Here is a 17,422-nt window from a genome sequence, read left to right as displayed (position 1 = left end):
CTCCACATACTTAGTACCCCCCTCCATCACTCCATATACTTAGTACCCCCCATCCATCACTCCATATACTTAGTACCCCCCTCCATCACTCCATATACTTAGTACCCCCCTCCATCACTCCATATACTTAGTACCCCCCTCCATCACTCCATATACTTAGTACCCCCCCCCCTCCATCACTCCATATACTTAGAACTCCCCCTCCATCACTCCATATACTTAGAACCTCCCCTCCATCACTCCATATACTTGGTATATAGACACCTCTCTATCACTCGGTATACTTGGTATACAGGCTCCCCTTCATCATTCCTTATGCTTGGTGTACAGACCCCCCCCCCATCACTCCTATTTGGTGTATAGACCCCCCTCCATCAATCCTTACACTTGGTGTACAGGCCCCCCTCCATCACTCCTTATAAATGTTGTACAAACCCCCCCCCTCCACCACTCCTTATTCTTGGTATACAGAGCCCCCCCTCCATCACTCCTTATACTTGGTGTACAGACCCCCCCCACCATCACTCCTTAAACTTGGTGTACAGGCCCCCCCCTCCATCACTCCTTATACTTGGTGTACAGACCCCCTCCATCACTCCTTACACTTGGTGTACAGCCCCCCCCCCTCCATCACTCCTTACACTTGGTGTACAGGCCCCCCCCCATCACTCCTTATAAATGGTGTACAGTCTCCCCTCCATCACCCCTTATTCTTGGTATACAGACCCCCCCTCCCCCAATCCTTATACTTTGTGTACAGACCCCCCCACCATCACTCCTTATACTTGGTGTAGAGACCCCCCTCCATCACTCCTTATACTTAGTGTACAGACCCCCCCCTCCATCACTTCTTATACTTGGTGTACAGACCCCCCCCCCTCCAACACTCCTTATACTTGGTGTACAGACCCCCCTCCATCACTCCTTATACTTTGTGTACAGACCCCCCCCCCATCACTCCTTATACTTGGTGTACAGACCCTCCCCCCCGACCATCACTCCTTATACTTGGTGTACAGACCCCCTCCCCCACTCCTTATACTTTGTGTACAGACCCCCCCCCCACCATCACTCCTTATACTTGGTACACAGACCCCCCCCCCACCATCACTCCTTATACTTGGTGTACAGACCCCCTCCCCCACTCCTTATACTTTGTGTACAGACCCCCCCCCCATCACTCCTTATACTTGGTGCACAGACCCCCCCCACCATCACTCCTTATACTTAGTGTATACTTATTGTACAGGCCTCCCCTCCATCACTCCTTATACTTGGTATACAGATCCCCCTCCATCACTCCTTATACTTTGTGTACAGACCCCCCCACCCACCATCACTTCTTATACTTTGTGTACAGACCCCCCCCCATCACTCCTTATACTTGGTGTACAGACCCTCCCCCCCCCGACCATCACTCCTTATACTTTGTGTACAGACCCACCCCCATCACTCCTTATACTTTGTTTATAGATTCCCCCCCTCCCTACTGTCACTACAAAGCTGGCAGTCCGCGATTCTCCCCAGACTAGGGGCGTGTCCTCCTGACGTCACCGGATTGCTAAACCCTCCGCTCGGAACTCATGGTTTGGAGAGGGCTCGGAGTCACGTGACGCGGGGTGAGTGACAGCTCGCAGACAGAGCGGGGAGCGGATCCTCCGCCAGTTCGGTGTGTACGGCAGTTCGGGGTGATCGCCTCTGATCGGTCTTCTCCTCCTCCTCCTCCCCGGGATTGCCGGGACTTTCTGGGCGGACAGTGAGGAGGGAGGGACACTTCCTATTCCAATGCTGGCAAACTTTCTTCTACAAATCGGAACCGGCCCGGACGGCGAGGGAGCTCCGCCACTCTTCTCCGAGCGCTGTGTGAGTACTTTGTGTGCCCGTTCTTCCCGTGTACACCGATCACACCCAGGGCACGGAATCCGACAGTGTCCCCCCCCCCCCCCCCCACCCAGATGGAGGAGGGGAGGGGGGAAGTGACACCCTGTGCTGCCTGTCAGTCCGGGGTGATCCGGGGACACGGTGTCTGTCCGCTCCTTTCTACTACAATTCGGGGATGTAGTGGAATGCTGCAACATCCTCCATGTGTCTGCAGCCGGATCTATTGTGTGTGATGGGGAGGGATGGATGGATGGGAGAGAACACAGGCTGAGCCGTCACTGATCACCATTATGTGGATGTGGGGCTCATTCACCTCTATGACCAATGCTGCCCCATCCACATCCACTAAGATCTGCATTCCTCTCTTCTTTTGTTCCCATCTAGAAGGCAGGATGGGGTGTATTGTGTGTTACAGGGAATGGATGGCAAGCAAATGGCATTTTGTATCATTTCAAAATAAAAATAAAGGAGAATCGTGCAGGACATTGTAACAATGTATCCCATCACCCTACACAATGCACAGCAATACACAGGGATTACACCCATCACAACACAGCCATTGGTATACACGAGTCAGTCTATGGACACTCAGTATACATGAGTCAGTCTATGGACTCTCAGTACATTTCTCCTATTGGCTCCCCATTGTTCAGACTGGATACACACCTGTGCGATTTTTAGCTGCTTTTCAGAAGTGCAGGAATCTGCGACAATCAATCTCACATATTGTCCTATGAGTCTCATTCACATCTATGCACTGAGGTTTTTGGACGAGGTACAGGGACTTTTTTTTTTTTTTTTTTTAAATATTAGAAGGTGGTTTTTTTTTTTTTTTTTTTTGGGTCCATGGATCTCAAAGAAAGCATATGCATGAAAAATGGAATGCACATCTGCGTGGTTTGGTGTTGTGTGTTTTTTGCTTTTTTGTAGTTGTTAAACCTAAAACTCAATCAGTGTCTTCCTACAAAAACTGCCCAAAAAAAAAACCATGAAAAGCACAGGCGTGAATTAGAGGTGCGCCAAATAGAAATGTTGGTACTGAAAATGACAGCTTTTAATATAAATGAGATATGTTATATTATTATTTTTTATTATATAGAATGTGTTTTATATTTGACTTGTTTAATTCAGGTCATTAATTTAAATGAATATGAATTTGCGCGCCATTTTTTTGGAACCTTAAGCTCAAGAAAAATGTATCCTTTTAAATTCCATGTATATCTTTATACTGGTCCATTGGGCTTCCATTGTGGCGTTAAAAATCCTACTTGCTGCATTTTTGGTCAGTTAAAAAAAAAAAAAAAACGCACCTCTCCGTTGAAATGCATTAAACGCATCAATGCACCGAGTTACGTTTTTGGTGCAGTTTTTGAGTTATGTGACCTATGAATAACACACCATAAGCACAGTGAAATCGAGGTGAAATCACTTATATTTTAGGCACCATTATCGACAAAATGCCAAAATATCACATTTAGTGCGGGTTCACATTATAGCGATGTAAGACCTTGCATGAGATTTGCACCACACTGCTCTGAAAATCCCATGCGATTTGAATTTAGCTATACAGATTGTATGGCGGAATTCGCATTACATTCGGAACAAAGTCGTGCAGGACCCTTTTTTTTGGTCCGCACCAGAATTGGATCGCATGGCTGTTCACACCTATGCTATCCCATTCCTGTCTGAATTGACAGTTCACACTGCAATATGCAAACTAATCTGGGGGTGTTATTAACTTTGTATTGACACTCCCAGCAGTTCGCCTATGGCAGTGTGAACTGCCTGAGAGTCGGTCGCGATGAGGGAACCCGCAGTGGATTCGCAGGGTTCCCGCATCGCAATGTGAACCGGCACTAAGTGTTTTATTTCTGTTCAAATAAAACCTAGCTCGTTATCCAGCCAGACATCCTGTGCTCTGTCGGTTTATGAGCTTACAAGAGGGTATCCTCTAGCATTGTTCTTTGCTCTCTCCGTAGACTACAAAACACCACCTTTTATAGGGACATGGTATGTAGTCCTGACAGACTCCTCCTGGAGTGACAATATTGCTCCGTACATTTCTCACCCTGGGACAGGGAGCGTGTTAGTGGCAGGGTACCAGGTTAAATTAAACGTTAAATAGTTTGAATAAAGAAAAATGAATGCAGCTACCACATCTATGGAAATGTAAGGTGCAATACTGTCAATTTCTGTACTTGGGTTTAGATCCACTTTATAGTGGTAGTAAACTGCTGCTAGTTGGGTGGGGGATCCCTGCATCCCTGCAAGGCAGTGTCATAATGTGCTAGTATGCATCGTATATTGGCACATGATAAAAAAACTTCCCTTGGAACGAAGTGCTCCAGCGCCATGCTGTCACCGCTGAGAGGACTTCCATCTTCCACTGGTCTTCTTTCTGGATTTGCAGCCCCCAGCTACATGAGTGGCCAGAGTCACAATGACTTCACTCCCACACATGCGCTTGGGAGCCATCATTTAAGGCATGGGCTTTGAAGGTCCGTGCCCCGTATGGTGGACCTTCACTGGTGATGTCACCGGCCTTATGCACTCAAAATATTTCTTAAATAGTGCAAGTTTAGGGGATATTCACAGTAGCTACAGCTAAGCCCTATTATAGACTTACCTGTAGGTATAAGTGGTGTAACAGAGTTTACTACCACATTTGAAGTAGATTTAAATACTAAGGCCCCTTTCACACGGGCGTTCCGTATGTCCATATATCACCCCATCCGTTTGCGGTTGATATACGGACATAATGCATGTCAATGGGATTGCGGATGTCAGCGGATGACCATCCGCTGACATCCGATTTGCGTCCTTTCAGTTCTGGTTCGTTTTTTGGAACGGAACAGAACCCTATTTTTCTTCCGTTTAAAAAACGGAAAGGACGCAAAATCGGATGTCAGCGGTGTCATCCGCTGACGTCCGCAATCTCATAGACATACATTATGTCCGTATATCACCCGCAAACGGATGGGATGATATGTGGACTTACGGACCGGATGACACAAATGTCATCCGTGTCTGTAAAAAAAAAAAAAAAAAAATAACTGAACGGAGGAAATAAACTGAGCAGCCGTGTGAAAGAAGCCTTAGTGTCGGTTCACACTATGGCGATCCGACTTCGGTGACGACCTGTGAAGTCGCGTGCACCGCGACTTTGGCGCAACTTGCACGGACTTAATGGAAGTCAATGCAAGTCGCTCCAATGTCGCCCCTAAGTAGTACAGGAACTATTTTCTAAGTCGGAGCGACTTGAGACGCTCCTATTAGAACGGTTCCTGTAGCACAGAATGGACCGCGACTTGTCAGGCTGACCAGTCGCCTGACAAGTCGCGGTAGTGTGAACCGGGACTTAGTGAGTCATGTTTACTTTTCTAAATTATCTTTTTTTTTTTTTTTTGTTACAAAATCTTTTCGCTTTGAGGTGCACACTAATGCGGTGCAGAAAACGTAGCGATTCCTGTGCATTTCCCGCACCACATCACACTTTTTCACTTGTTCATGCGATCTGGTGCAGCTGTCAATTAAAAGTTAACGACGCGCCAAAAGCAGGTTGCAAAATGCAGTACATATGCCAGAACTGGATCGCATGGGTGTACATTCCAACACAAATTTGATCCGGTTTTAGTTCGAACAGACAAAAGCTGCCTGCACCTTTTTTGATGCGGTGTGATTTGAGCCATCCAAAATGAACGTCTCAAATCTCACCCCACAGAATGGCATGTAATATGCACAGGAATGTGCTGTGCAGTGTGATCCAGGGCTAGGCTAATGGGCCATACACACTATACAATTGTCTTTAGATTTTTTCCTTTTGGGTCCTTTCACACGGCCGCTCCGTGTGAAAGCTCCGCTGCGGGACTTTTTTTTTTTCCCACGGAGCGGATGACATTTCTGTCATCCGCTCCGTGTGCCCGCATATCATCCCATCCGTTTGCGGATGATATGCGGACATAGTGTAAGTATATGGCACTGCGGATGTCAGCGGATGACACCGCTGACATCCGATTTTCCTTCCTTTCTGTTTTTTACACGGAAGGAAAAATGGGGTTCTGTTCCATTCGAAAAAACGGAACAGAACTGAAAGGAGGAAAATCGGATGTCAGCGGATGGTATTCCGCTGACATCCGCAGTGCCATTCACTTACATTATGTCCGCAAATCATCCGCAAACGGATGGGATGATTTGCGGACACACGGAGCGGCCGTGTGAAAGGACCCTTTAGATTTATCAAAACCATATAATATGAGGTCAATCTAAACACTTTTAGTTTGTATGCAATCAGGCAGGTCCTTGTACTACATAGTTGAAGGTAAATCTAAAGGAAGTCTGCCAAAAAAGATGTATAGTGTGTATCCAGCTTAAGGCTGCCCATACATGTTAAATTTTCTGTTAGATTTACCAAAAACCATATAATATGAGGTGAATACTAAACAACACTTTCAATTATATCCATTTAGGCAGGCCTTTGTACTACATAGTTGAAGGTAAATCCACAGAAAATTGTATAATGTATGGTCAGCCTGAGGCCTCAATCTGTTGGTACCGATCTGTCCACCCGTGTGAAGGGCTGTCTTCTGTGTACTGTGCAGGGAGCCTCTTCAAATCGATGACAAGTGGGGGACTGCACCAATCTGCACATCCCTGACTGTAAATCCCTTCAGGTCCAATGCGTGGATCAGAACACAGAGGGGCTTAATTTACATTTTCGGTCAGAAGGGAGGTAAAAACAGGCAGTTAAGCTGTATTTCTTTTTAGCGTCCCCTCCTCCTGCTGGATGGGGGTGTACTCATGCCGTGGCCATGTTTTTGTTGCACAGCAAGCGCTTTTAAACGAGCTCTTAATCTGTTAAAGATGAGCTAGGAGATTAGACAATTAGTGGGATTCCACCCTCCAATTCTGCAATGCAAGGGTTAAATGCGCATTTACTCTAGAAGTGCAGAGATTAAGGTGTGTTTTTTTTTTTTTTTTTTTTTTACATTTTATCCCAGCACTTCTAGACTAAAGCATGGACAGTTGAAAAGTTCCAGTTCAGGGACCGGCTAAATTTGGATCAGTGTGTGGCCGCCTTTGCTTAAGAGAAGCTGAACAGTTTGAATGTCTTCAGTCAAAGGGACAAGCTGGAAAACCTTTGTCGATCAGCTGCTGCAGCCACTGATCAGAGTGTTCTGACCATGGAGAGTCCCACTGTCCTAATACAGTGTCCCAGCGACAGGGTTTCCTTTTTCCACCTTGTTTGTGCTGAATGAAAAGAAACTATCCAGTCCGTGGCCAGCTTAAATGAGCATGTGACCCTTGCGGTGTGGGGGTGGGACTTGGACCCGTAAGGTTAGATTTTTGCCTAAATCCTTGAGTTCAGCTTTAAGCTAATCTTGCAGCCCAATCGTGCACTAATGGAAAGGGGGTACAAAATTAGGTGCCCTCAAACATGGGACTGGGGATGTAGAAAATAATTTAAATTATTTTAAGTTTAAATGGGTAATAGGGGTTTTCATAATTTATAGATAGCGGCCCCTTTAAGAGCCGGGATCTTTTCCTCAGGGTGTTCGGGCGGGAATGCGGGGCGCCACGCGCCCCTCTAGAACTTTCTGTGCCCCATTTTATATAAGGGGATCTGTGAGGTGATCCCCCTCAGTGAATCGCGGTCTACCTGGCGAGCTCCCCACCCTCCCTCCCGTCGCAAGGCACTTTATGTGGTAACGTCACCCTTGAATTAAGGGGGGACTTTGTGTGTGGATAAATTTAATTTGGATCTCGCTTGAGTTCTGGGACTAAGCGGGATAGATGGATGTTTTATATAAATTTATATTTGTGTGGTTTGAGAAGTTTTATAAAGGTATTCTGAATTAATAATTGAATGTATTATTTAAACCAATAAAGTGCCACAGCCATTTCTTATGCCAATAAATGTGTTGTTTTTATTACATAGATAAATTCAGGGAGTAAGACAAATACATCCTCCTGTTCCATGTCTGTATGGCCTCCCTGAGCTGGACAGACACCTGTCCTAGGTGAGCATTTTCAGGAGATGAAATGAGCAACCAGGTTAATTTGCTCCTAGATGATCAATGTTTTTCCCCCAAGTGATCCCCCTCTTACCAGTGGTTTAACTAGAACCTTTAGGGCCAATACAAGAAACCATGAAGAGCCCCCCTGACCCCCAGTTGGGGTTCTTCCCTCTGAGCCTGGTGGCAGAATTCCAGGGCCTGGTCGCAAATGCGACCTTTGTGACCCCCGGTAGTTCCGCTGGTGTCAATCTAAAAGGGAGGGTCAATTGATACACACACACACACACATATATATTTATTTTTCTGGAACCCCATTGGGGGGCTTTGGTGAGATTTCAGGGGTCCAAACAGACCTCTGATGTTCCACCTTTTGAGACAGAGAAAGGAGATTGAGGACACCGCCCTCAATCTGCAGCCTCAGCTGCACTGAATGAATGGATAGGAATAGCTCTGTACATGTTTGTTCACAGGAGGAAAATGAAGAGATCGGTTTCAATATATATGCAGCTGCCCCCGCCACTCCTATCTAGGTGTATAGGGGGGCTGCATGGGTTGGGTCCCTATTGCAACCCCTGTAGGTACAGCTCTGCCTTTGTACTCCCTATGTAAATACACATGTTTTTTATTATAATCTGAAAATGAGTGTGGTGTCTGTATCATGCAGTCATCACATGTCTGTAGGTTTACCTGTAAAGGAGCTTATTTTTGAGGACACTAAATCTTTTTAGTTTTTCAAGATGGTCTGGGTTGGGGCTTGACTTATGTTTTAGGCCCCTTTCAGACATTGCATTGTGGGAACGAGTTTGTTAAAGTGCGATTTATACGCGTTTCTGTGTATTGCAAATAAGGCAGCCCATTCACTTCAATGGACGGATGCGCTATGCACGTTTTTTCGCCCAAAAGAAACTCGTGCTCCTTTTTGAGCAACAAGCTTATCGTGATAGTTGCATGATTCCGACAGGTGACAGTCGCAACAGAATCTCACCACATTTGGGGTGCACCCAAAATCATGTCACGCGTTTTTGTCGGGGATTTGGAATCACGGACAGAAATGCGCCATGTCTGCCAACGATCCAAAATCACCTAATGTGATTGGGGCTTTATTATGGCTTGACCCTTCAAAGCTGAACTGTGGAGATGAGGAAAAAAAAAAGACAGAAGTGAATGCAGCTCTTTAATTAATAAAATGAATATTATTATTTTTAAATGCCATCAGTTTAAGTACCTGAATTTGTCCTGGTGTCAGCCCCTTGTGGTCCCTGTACAACAGAACTGGAATGCGAGAGCAGGAAGCGTCACGAGAAGCCAATCAGTTAATATGATAGGGAAAGAACATGCTGATATGTGAAGACAACAGAGGGAGTTATTTACTAAAACTTAAGAATGCAAAAGCTGGCGCAGCTCTGCATAGCAATCAATCAGCTTCATGGTTTTATTGCCAAATCTTAAGGTGATTGTAAAGTCTCATTGTGTGTGGTTTTTTTCTTTTAAGTAACAAACATGTTATACTTACCTGCTCTTTGCAGTTGGTTTTTCACAGAGCAGCCCGGATCCTCCTCTTCTCGGGTCCCCATAGCAAGTAGCTTGCTATGGGGGCACCCGAGCTGCAGCTATGTGTGTCCATTCAGACACGGAGCTGCTGTTCCGGTCCCTTCTCTCTCCTGATTGGTTAACCAACTTTGACAGCCATGGGAGCCAATGGCACCACGACTGTGTCTCAGCCAATCAGGAGAGAGAGTCTCGGACAGCCAAAGGGACTCGTGTACGTCGTTGGAGAGAGAAAGGGTTCAGGTGAGTATTAAGGGGTGCTGTGCGAGCATAGAATGCATTAAAGCTGTTGTAAACCCAAAAACGCTAACAAAAAAGAAAAAAAAACCTGCAAGACAAAGGCATAATGAGCTAGTATGCATCGCATACTAGCTCATTATGTATTACTTACCTTAGAACGAAGCCCCGACACGGACCCCCGGACATCGATGTGGGCGCTGCCATGATCCCTCGGCGTCTCTTCCGGATTCGGCGGCTCCGGCGCTGTGATTGGCCGGAGCCGCGACGACGTCACTCCCGCGCATGCGTGCGGGATTGATTTTCCGGCAAGCAAAACTGAAGGTCCCCCCAGACCTTCAGAGCGCATGCGCCGCTCTCGTGAGCGGCTGCATGCACTGCAAATCTCCTAAGCCATGCCGGTTTAGGAGATATTAATTGTACCTACAGGTAAGCCTTATTATAGGCTTACCTGTAGGTAAAAGTCAAAAAAAGCAGGATACTACCGCTTTAAGATAAAAAGCCTTCTGACTTTACGACTCCTTTAAAGTGTTACTAAAGCCAGGACCTTGCATTCACTATATCTGGTCTCTTACAGTACACAGAACATGGAAATGCAATTATTTTAGTAAATATAAACTGCTAAATTCCTTTTTTTCATCAGCAGTATATAGCAGCTGTCCAAGCAGTGGTTAAAGCTTGTAGGAGGAGTTTTCATTTTCCTCTGACTGTCCTATGAGGCTGGCTGACTCCTGACCCTCCGTCTTGACAGTGCTGATTGGCTCTGTGCTAATCACATGCACCCTCCCAAAAAGAAAAAAAAAAAAAAAACTCTCTATCAATACACACGAAACTGAGCATGTGCAGAGTGCCCCCAAGGCTCTGTACTATCAGTAGTTGGATTGGGGACAGTAAAAGAAGGGTAAGACCAGAGAAGATGGGACCAAATGGCCTTTTTTACACAGTGCGGAGGATTAACTCCTTAGGTTCCACAGGAAGTATAAAAAGCATGCAGACTTATGCCCCATACACACGTGCAGATTATCTGCAGACTTACCAAAACCATATAATATGAGGTCAAACCTAAACACTTTCAATTTGTATGCAATCCGGCAGGCCCTTGCACTACATAGAAAAGGTAAATCTGCAGACAAAAGTCTGCAGATAATCTGCACGTGTGTACGGGGCATTAGTAACACTTTGAACAAACTGAAGTTAGAAGCTGATTGGCTACGATGCACAGTTGCACCAGATTCAGTTAAAGTGAATCGTCCCCTGAGTGACAGAGAGCCCATTAGTGTGCTGCTTCTCTTTCCCTGTCAAGTCAGGTTTAGGGAAAGTCCAGGACAACCTGGGCTCAGAAGAAGCACTTTAAATAATTCTGGTTATCAGACTGACATCTAGGGGCAGATTAAAGTACTGCAGCAGAAATCTGGATATTGCAACAAAATCTGGGACTGTTAATTTACCTTTTTTTTTTTTTTTTTTTTTTTTTTTCCATCCATGCAAAAACCGTTTTAGCCAACCTGGCACTCCCATGTTTGAACTAAAGACAGGATGGTTTTATTGTCATGGTTTAAATTGAGATTCCTTTTATGTTGATGATCGGTGTATTTATAATTATACAAACAATCTGTGAATAACTCCTTTGTTGTCTTTCTGTTTTTGTTCCACAAAGCAGTTAGTATACCAATCAGACATGAATATAGAACAAGAATAACAATGATATTCCATTCCACGCATGTCAAGGTGTTTCTTTTTTATCCTAAGGAAATAGTTAATGAAGAAGGGAATGCGATCAATAGCGAAGTATCTGCCCCAGCTGTAGCAAGCAGTGATTACAAAGTACAATTTTGCTGGCTGAATGGAAGCCAAGACTTGGTGGAAAAGGAGGAGGGACGCGTTCCAGATAGGCGGCCAGCTTTTGGCCGAAATGAATTTCTCAGCACAGTCCCAGGGTCAGCGGGAGGCTGCATTCTGCGCACAGAGCAGCGCCGTCCTATTAGTGACTTGGTAATTACATCAAAGTCATTTTATAGAGTTGGAAGACTCTCTTGGGGGTGTTATGTGTCTTGTTGAATGAGAGGAGAACATTTACTGGCAGACAAGAGGTACAGCAGCAGCTGATCACCTCTGTGTAGTCCATTGTGGTTGTTCCTGGAAGCTGATCCTGTTTTCACGGATGATTATTCACAGATGAGCAATAGGATAGGAACTGGGTGAGCGTGGATTTGTCTGGTTACACCCACACAGATGTGCTAAAGATGCAAACTGTATTTCTTGTATACACGCAGGTCAGGGGGAGTCCCTGATGGGAATTCAGCAGGAACTGGACCCCTTCCGATCCATCGTTTTGGCTTTTATCCTTTGATCAACTTCATTACAACCAGCCTGTCAGGTTTTTTTTTTTTTTGTACGCTCCCTGCCAGTGGCTATAGCCACCGTTTAATGTCTGATTTTTGTGCATCTTTCATAAACCAGCAGTTCTGAAATGGTCCACATCTCCTAAATGATGAGCCCACTTTTTGAACTGGTACAATAAAAATATATGTATGTATGTTATATTTATATATATATATATATATATATATATATATATATATATATATATATATATATATATAATTTTTTAGTTTTTTCCTGTTTTTGAGGGTTCTTTTGTAGAGCTGCACAATTCTGGATAAAATCAGAATCACAATTTTTTATTTCTTTTCTTGGAATAAAGAGCATGATTCTTGGCATAATATCATCTTTCACATTTTACATAAAAAGTGGGCTAACTTTACTATTTTTCTGGGGGGGGGGGTTTAAGGGGAGCGAGATGTATGTAGACGGTAGCCGTGGTCATCTTCAAAGCTGAAGCTGGCAGATTCAGGGCTTGTTTGCACAGGCAGCAGCCCTTGCTACACCCCTGAAAAGCAAACCTACAGTGGATCACTTTTCAGCGTCTGGCAGGCAGCTGGGAGTTAATGTTACTTTCTCACTGCCTGCTTTTTGCATTTCACATGGTTGCAGGCATTTGCGATGTGACCCTATTAATTTAAATGGGGTACACTACATTTAGCGGTGGTACTGCCTGTCTCAACAGGGGGTATAATTGCAGTGGCGGCATGTGTAAAACCCCGTCTGGCCGCCATGTTAGATTAAAAGCTGTGAAACCGTTTAGGTGTGAATTTCCAGAACACAGAAGACCTGCATTTAAGGCTGAATGCAGCCTGCTATAGAGTGTGACAGGTTGCAGGCAGCTGTGCTGGAGGTTGCACATGTCCCTTTCAGGCGCACAAAAATCAGGAGAGATGCACAGCAGCTCGATGGCCTCATATGCAAGGGGCCATACACTTATCACTGGGGGGCGCTGTTCTCTATTGCACAGAAGAGAAAATATTCTAGGATATTTCACACCTGGAATGAAGCTGTGAGTGCATCTCCAATTGGCCAGGGCATTTGCTATCCTGGCTCCCATACGAGCGACTTCCATGCTGCATAGTAACTCCGAGTGGTTGCTTGCTCAGCACAGGCACAGCAAATTATTCTACAAAACTGGATACACACTATACAACTTTTGTTGGTAGATTTCCTTTAGATTTACCTTCAACTATGTAGTACAAGGGCCTGCCAGATTGCATACAAATTGGAAGTGTTTCGGTCTGACCTCATATTATATGGTTTTGGTAAATCTAAAGACAATTGTTGTTTAGTGTGTATCCAGCTTTATTGGGCAAGGTAGAGATGGCGGGGCGGTGAGGTTACAGCCTGCACATTGATCAACCAGAAGAACTCAATCTGGACATTTAAGCATGTCGTCATACAAGCCAAAAAATGGCGGTTAGCACTGAGGTCCAATCAGATTAAAGGGGCAAATGGGGTGTAGTTTGTGTTTTTGTGGTTTCTTTTGTTTTAAGTACATTTTAGTTTACAGAGCCAGGGAATGTTTGCTTCCATTTACAAAAGCAAGAGAACTTGCCATAAGAGAGTCATGGAGACTGCCAATGCTAAGCTTTCTGAAAATTCTTGTTGTCTGGCTCTTGTGTTGATGCTTTTCCTTCTACGCTTTGAATGCTGATAAGGAGGATTCTCAGTTTGTTAATCTGCATACTTGGGAGCTCTCTACTTTACGCAGTATATATATATATATTATAGTGCATTTACATCAATCCCTGCCCTGAAGGAGCTTACAATCTCTTAAGGGCCCCTACTCACATTAATACATACACATATTAGGGCCAATTTAGACAGGAACCAATTACCTACCAGCATGTCTTTGGAGTGTGGGAGGAAACCAGAGTACCCAGAGGAAACACAAGCAGGCACAGGGAGAACAAGCAAACTCCAGGCAGGTAGTGGCGTGGTTGGAATTCCATTCGACAACCCTAGTGCTGCTAGACGGACGTGCTAACCGCTTAGCCACTGTGCTGCCCATATTTTTCTCAGGTTTAGTTGGGTGGCACTTTGGAAGTTTTTAAAGTTGCAATATGGGCTATTCCTTTCTTCTGCAATATATAAATGTATATTGTTTTGTCAAAGAAACCGCTGTGCATTTTGGATTTGTAAATGGCAGCAGGGATAGTTGTTCAAAGAACATTGGGGCTGATTTACTAAAACTGGAGAGTGCAAAGTCTGGTGCAGCAGTGCATGATAGCCAATCAGCTTCTAACTTCAGCTTGTGATGTCAGGGCCCTTTCACACTGCTCTGTAGCAAATGCAGTAAAAATGCATTGTTTTTAGGCTCCATTCACACCTGAGCTATCATTTTCATGCGTGTTTTTTTTTTTTTTTTTCTTGGAGTTTGGAGGCAGGCATTGACATCTAACAAACACTTGTAATCTGCCAAAAAAAGCTCATGTACTGCTTTGAGCTTCAGGCGTTTTGCTACAGGTGACAAAACTCTCATATGTGAATAGGGGCTGTTGTTTTGAATGGGATTTTGCTTGTTGGGCGTTTCGAGAATTCAGTGATGAGCGTTTTAAGAGCTGGGCCTTACTGCGATTTTGCTGTGTTTCCTGTGTGTTTTTGGGTTGCCTGCACTTGTGCGAAAGGGACATGGGACTCAAAAACATGTCGAATGCAAATCGCAGTGTGGTTTTACCGTGATTTTTGCCACAATTTCTATTCATTTCAATGGGAAGCTGCATTTTTTTTTTTTTTTATTATTTATTTATTTTTATTTTTTTTGGAGAGGTTTTTCAAAACCGCACCAAAGATTCAGGACCTTTTCAGAATGCACCACACCTGTAAGGTAGTGGTGCGAAGAGTCCTATAGAATTGAAGTTCACACTGATGCTATGCAGGGAATGCAGCGAATCCTTTGCGTTTCCTGCACCGTATTACAATCGTACGACGTCCATGCGATCTGCTGCTGGTGTCAATGTTAGATTAACCACACCTGTAACGGCTCACAAAACGTAGTGCGATTGCCAGAATCAGATTGCATGGATGTGAACACCTATTCGATGTGATTTAGGTGCAGGGGGAAAAAAGGGTTCTGCTCCATTTTAGTGTGCAAAATGTATGGTTAAAATCCTTTTGCATAGACATTGCATGTAATGCCCATAGGAATGCATGGCAATTCCTGTGCCAATCCCATGCGGTGTTCCATACCACACAAGGGTGAACCAAGGCTCAAAGGGAAACCTTTTTTCTTGCAAGGCAAAGACGCAGGAAAAACATATTTAGTGAGAAAGGGCCCTTAAGCTTTGACAAAAATTCTGGAAGCTGCTTGGTTTCTATGCAGAGCTGCACCGGATTTTACTCTCCCAGTTTTAGCAAATCACCCCCATTGTTACTGTCAGAACCGTAGGATTTATACATTAAAAAAAAAAAAAAAAAAAAAAAAAAAAAAAAAAAAGCAGCCCTGTTTTTCTCTGATAATCTCATAATGGCCTCAGTGGTGATTCATGAGCACCATTTGGGTAAATTGTCTTAATCTAGTTTTGTTCTCAGAGACGCCAATAATACCAATATAGAGAGAACGTTCATACGGTAAGAATTTTGGCACTTTGGCAAACACTACATGTGTTTGAGATTTTAATAAATATTTGACATCAGTGTTTGTCTCCAAGGAGATTTTGCCTCTAGGCGTAAAGGAAACGATATAAATGGGCCGAATATGATTAAATATCCTAATCTCTCTGTCTCACGTGTAGTGCCTCAATGAGTGATTAGGTTGGCTGTGCGTGCTGGGGGGTTGTTGCAGCTCTTTTGCTTATCACTATGCTTCTTTCTAATATATTGTTTATTGCTAGACTTCTTTATGATATTGGCTGTATTTTTTTTTTATATGATTTTATTAGTGTTTGATATTAAAATCTACTTTTCAGTTTACAATGTTTACTATGCTTCACTGATGTATTTTATCAGCTTTGGATGCATTGTATGTTGACAGATATTTCTTATTCTGCCAAGGTTGAGTCGCCTCCATATAAAAAGCTGTGTTTAATGTTAAAATCAATAACTGCTTTTTATTTATCCTTTTATCATTGTGTGCTGGCATGGCTGAATGCTTTGAATTAAGCATTCATTTTTCTTGCTTTTATCATGATAAACTAGAGGTGCTTCGCTATTTATTTTTTTTTTATATGTGGCCATTCTTAGGTTTTAACAGAACAGTTCTTCCTTGCCTTTTGGGGTGAAAACAAAAAGTTTTGATTTCTCAAACTAATTTAGTATTTAAAATGACAGTCATTGCCTTGAAGGATACAGGCAAGGTAATAACTGTCATTTTAAATACTAAATTCGTTTGGGAAACCAAACTTTTTGTTTTCACCCCAAAAGGCAAGGAAGAACTGTTCTGTTAAAAACTAAATGGGAACTTCACTCTCTGTGTAACATTGGCTGACTATTTGTAATCCTTATGCTGATGCCCTTAGTAAGGTGTGTGTGTGTGTGTGTGTGTGTGTGTGTGTGTGTGTGTGTGTGTGTGTGTGTGTGCATATCTATCTATCTATCTATCTTTTACTTGTATTCTTTTTTTTTTTTTTTTTTTTTTTTTTTTTTTTTTTTTAATTTACTTTCTGGTTTCCAGGTCTAGGCAAATGATGTCATACGTTCTAGGAGTCTTCAGGAGCTGAGTTTTTCCCAGCTAAGCACACCCTCATGCCTGAGCTAAGGGCAGATTGATTCCAGGAAGCAAATGCTACATGAGTCATCTGCCCTTAAGATGGCCACTGCCAGAAATGTTACAGGTGGTTTTCAAAGTGATTTCCCAGCAAACTAAAGCAAGGAGGCATGGATGGGGGAGTTTGCTTTGAATGTCAAAAATGCATCAATTAGCATTTTTTTGATTTGTGGTGCTCAGATGCAGTGTAGTTCCTCCTCCTGGAATATGCACCTCGCATATCCTAGAAGGTATAGTCCTTAGTTGAGAAAGGAGCAGGGGGTGGGCCTAACAGCAAGTCATTAGGAGAGTCACCATCTGAGTCCTGTAAAGTTGGTGGCAATCCAATGACGACGTGCAAAAAGATGCCCACGGGGTGGGGGGCAGAAGGAAAGAGGACCTTTCTCGGGGGAAAGCTGGATCCGTTGGGTGGGAGAATATGGGACCTCCTTTTGACAGGTACCAGCTCCCTCTCCTAGTTGAGAATAGTGGAAGTTCTCCTCCCCACCTTTTATCCTATGAATGAACAGTGAAACAAGAAGCGGCACCCAGATAAGCCCACTTTCTTATCACTCTGTCCTCTTGCTGCCATCCTGCTCCTTGCACAGTGGCACACCTGATTGGATCTCCGTGCTGCCTCTCAGCCTCATAAAAAGCCAAACTTGGTACT

At 44.0% G+C, this 17,422-nt stretch overlaps 1 protein-coding gene across 4 annotated transcripts in view; it reads left to right on the top strand.

Moving 5' to 3' along the window:
* Window positions 1-1,648: 1,648 nt before the first annotated feature.
* Window positions 1,649-17,422, top strand: part of HYCC1 (hyccin PI4KA lipid kinase complex subunit 1) — a 227,104-nt gene continuing 211,330 nt past the window's right edge. For all 4 annotated transcript variants that reach the window (XR_014225350.1, XM_082259372.1, XM_082259374.1 and 1 more), the window contains exon 1: window positions 1,649-1,863. The gene's annotated coding sequence lies outside the window, so the exon portion shown is untranslated. The remainder of the gene's footprint in view (window positions 1,864-17,422) is intronic.

The sequence above is a fragment of the Pelophylax lessonae genome, assembly GCF_965119305.1.
Source record: "Pelophylax lessonae genome assembly, chromosome: 5".
Lineage (NCBI taxonomy): Eukaryota > Metazoa > Chordata > Amphibia > Anura > Ranidae > Pelophylax > Pelophylax lessonae.
The sequence above is the reverse complement of the archived record's forward strand: the minus strand, read 5'-3'. Positions and strand labels throughout refer to the sequence as shown.